Raw genomic sequence first — 4,313 nt, 5'->3', positions numbered from 1 at the left:
GATTGTGGTCTTAGTCTAGGTTGTTGTTATTTGCATTTCTATCTATAGAACTGTCTGGATGGGGAACAACAGGTAATAAATACAATAAGATGCAAATATAAAAAGGGAACAGTAAAAAAATTGCACAAGCTGCCGCTTTCAGACTGTGTGGAGCAGCCTCACATAGAGGACACTGTAGTAATCTAGTTTAGTGATTATCAGAGGGTATATTACTGAAGCCAGGTTATCTGTGTACAGATAGGGATGTAACTGGGCCCCCAGGCAAGGCTAGTAGAAGTTGTTCTGTGTGAGAAAATAGCTGCTTTGGGTGCATATTTTCAAGGGCTGCTGGTTGTTCTCCATAAGAAGAATCAGAAGAAAAAGTAGGAGAGACACAGGAGGGGGCCTTGGAATGTGGACCATCCCCAGACACTGAGAGGAGAGAAGCGAACATGTTACCTGAATGCCAGACACTCCAGGTGAGCAGGCATTAGCTGAGAATAGTCAAGATGCATAGGGGGTGGGAGGGGACTTGGATCAGGAGAGTTTCTTAAACAAAGATGAGGTGGGCATGACTCTTGACCCATGATGCATAATCAGCAGAGAAGGAAAGCCCAATTAGAGGACTGACATACAGAGGAGAGACATGTTCATTTTCAGAAAGCCTCTGCTGAGGGGATGGGGCCTAGCCATACTCATAAGGAGAGTTCCTGGAGATGAATACTAGATTGGATTCAACAAACCAATCTGTGCAAGCTCAGAAATGAATTTTGTGTGTGTGTGTGGAAAATACTTTGATTTTGTAAGAAAAGTCCGTGGCTTTGAATGTGTTAAGGGAGGAACCCTACCTAATGACACCACCTGGGCATCAAGTGACAAAGAGATCTAGACATATCCACAAGTTACAAATCTGCTCCTTCAAGGAGAGTGTAGCCCCATCCAAAAATGATTGAGCACCTTTGCATTCAATCAGAGGAACTGCCCACCAACCCCATCTCAGCCTTGTCTGGATTGAGCATCAGTTTGTTAGCCCTTATCCAGTCTATTGTTGTATCCAGGCACCAGTTTAGCCTCTTTAGCTGAAGATGAAAAGGAGAGGCAGAGCTGCAGGTTATGTGCATATTGATGACAACATCCCCTAAAACTCCAGATGGCCCCATTCAATGGTTTCATGTGGATGTGGAATAGCAAGGGGAACAACATTAACCCCTGAAAGAACCCCATACTGGAGACTCCATGGGGTCAAGCAATATCCCGCAAGCACATTCTGGAGCTGCCTTCCAAATAGGATTGGAACCACTACAAGGCACCACCTCCACTCCCAACTGAGATAGTCACCCAGAAGGACATGATGGTCAGTGGTATCAAAAGCCAATGAGAGATCCAGGAATATCAAGAGGGTGCACTCTTTGTCTCTCTTCAGGTACAGGTCATCTTACAAGGTGACCAAAGCTGTTTCTGTACCAAAACTCAGCCTGAACCCCAAATGAAATGGATCCAGATAAGCAATTTCATCCAAGTGTGCCTGGAACTAATTGGCCACCACTAACCTTCCCCATGAAGGGAATATTTGCCACAAGCCTAAAATTATTTGGATCTTCCTGGTCCAGAGCAGACTTCTTCAAGAGTGGCCTCACCACTAATCTCTTTAAGGCAGCATCAGATCACTCCCCCTTCTAAAGAAACATGGATCACTTTTCTGGCACAGCAGCTGTTCTCTCCCTGCTATCTTAAGCTAAAAGGGGCAAGGATCCAGTGGCTGCAAGGTCCAAGCACCTTGTCAACATCCTTTAGCTAAATGTTGTTAGTCACAAAGTCACGTCCGACCCATTGCGACAACATTCCTGCAGGCCCTTCTGTCCTCCACCATCCCCCGGAGTCCACTTAAGCTCATGCCAACTGCTACAGTGACTCCATCTAGCCACCTCATTCTCTGCCATCCCCTTCTTCTTTTGCCTTCAATTGTTCCCAGAATCAGGCTTTTCTCCAGTGAGTCCTTCCTTCTCATTAGGTGGCCAAAGTATTTGAGTTTCATCTTCAGGATCTGGCCTTCTAAAGAGCAGTCAGAGTTGATCTCCTCTAGGACTGACTGGTTTGATCACCTTGCAGTCCAAGTGACTCGCAGGAGTCTTCTCCAGCACCACAATTTAAAGGCCTCAATTCTTCGGCAGCCTTCCTTATGGTCCAGCTTTCACAGCCATACATTGCAACTGGGAAAACCATATCCTTGACTATACACATTCTTGTTGGCATCGTGATGTCTCTGCTTTTTAGCATGCTGTCTAGATTTGCCATAGCTTTCTTCCCAAGGACCAAGTGTCTTTTAATTTCTTGGCCGCAGTCCCCGTCTGCAGTGATCTTGGAGCCCAGGAAAATAAAATCTATCACTACCTCCATTTCTTCCCCATCTATTTGCCAGGAAGTGATTGGACTGGATGCCATGACCTTAGTTTTCTTAATGTTGAGTTTCAAGCCAACCTTTGCGCTCTCTTCCTTCACCCGCATCAAGAGGCTCTTTAGTTGCTCTTCACTTTCTGCCATTAGAGTGGTATCATCTGCATATCTGAGGCTGTTGATACTTCTCCCAGCAATCTTAATTCCAACTTGTGATTCATCTAGCCCCACCTTTCTCATGATGTGCTCTGCAGGGCGACAGTATACAGCCTTGCTGAAGTCCTTTCTCAATTTTGAACCAATCAGTGGTTCTGTGTCCAGTTCTCACTGCTGCTTCTTGACCCGCATATAAGTTTCTCAAGAGACAAATTGGATGGTCTGGTACTCCTAAATCTTTAAGAACTTGACACAGTTTGTTGTGATCCACACAATCAAAGGCTTTAGCATAGGCAACGAAGCAGATGTTTTTCTGGAACTCCCTAGTTTTCTCCATGATCCAGTATATGTTGGCAATTTGATCTCTAGTTCCTCTCCCTCTTCGAAATCCTGCCTGTACTTCTGCTAGTTCTCGGTCCACATACTGCTGGAGCCTAGCTTGTAGGATTTTGAGCATAACTTTGCTAGCATGTGAAATGAGTGCAATGGTGTGGTAGTTTGAACATTCTTTGGCATTGCCCTTCCTTGGGATCGGAAAGTAAACTGACCTTTTCCAATCCTGTGGCCACTGTTGAGTTTTCCAAATTTGCTGGCATATTGAGTGTAGCACTTTTACTGCATCATCTCTTAAGATTTTGAGTAGCAAAGCTGGAATACTGTCACCTCCACTAGCTTTCTTGTTGCTCAGACTTCCTAAGGCCCATTTGACTTCACATTCCAGACTGTCTGGCTTGAGGTCAGTGACCACCCCATTGTGGTTATCAGGGACATTAAGCTCTTTCTTGTACAGTTCTTCTGTGTAATCTTGCCACCTCTTCTTAATCTCTTCTGCCTCTGTTAGGTCCCTGCCATTTCGGTCCTTTATCATGCCCATCTTTGCATGAAACATTCCCTTCATATCTCCAATTTCCTTGAAGAGATCTCTGGTCCTCCCTATTCTATTGTTTTCTTCTATTTCTTTGCACTGTTCATTTAAGAAGGCCTTATTATCTCTCCTAGCTATTCTCTGGAATTCTGCATTCAATTGGGTGTATCTTTCCCTTTCTCCCTTGCCTTTTGCTTCCTTTCTTTCCTCAGCTATTTGTAAAGCTTCCTCAGACAGCCATTTTGCTTTCTCGCATTTCTTTTTCCTTGGGATGGTTTCAGTTGCTACCTTTTGTACAATGTTGTGAACCTTCATCCATAGTTGTTCAGGCACTCTGTCTATCAGATCTAATTCCTTACATCTATTTGTCACCTCTACTGTATATTCATCAGGGATATGATTTAGGTCATACCTGAGTGGCCTAGTGCTTTTCCCTACTTTCTTCAATTTAAGCCTAAATTTTGCAATAAGAAGCTCGTGATCAGAGCTACAGTCACCTCCTGGTCTTGTTTTTACTGACTGTATAGATAGAGCTTCTCCATCTTTGGCTGCAGAGCACATAGTCAGTCTGATTTCTATGTTGACCATCTGGTGATGTCCATGTGTAGAGTCATCTCTTGGGTTGTAGAAAAGAGTGTTTGCTATGACCATCGTATTCTCTTGACAAAATTCTACCAGCCTGTGCCCTGCTTCATTTTGTACTCCAAGGCCAAACTTGCCTGCTATTCTGGTTATCTTTTGGCTTCCTACTTTAGCATTCCAATCCCCCATGATGATAAGGACATCATTTTTTTGGTGTTATTTCTAGAAGGTGTTGTAGGCCTTCACAGAACTGGTCAACTTCATCCTCTTCAGCACCAGTGGTTGGGGCATAGACTTGGACTACTGTGATGTTGAATGGTTTGCCTTGGATTCGAAC

The sequence above is a fragment of the Varanus komodoensis genome, unplaced genomic scaffold, assembly GCF_004798865.1.
Source record: "Varanus komodoensis strain SLA01 unplaced genomic scaffold, ASM479886v1 scaffold13_1, whole genome shotgun sequence".
NCBI classification, from domain to species: domain Eukaryota; kingdom Metazoa; phylum Chordata; class Lepidosauria; order Squamata; family Varanidae; genus Varanus; species Varanus komodoensis.
Note: the sequence above shows the minus strand (reverse complement) of the source record.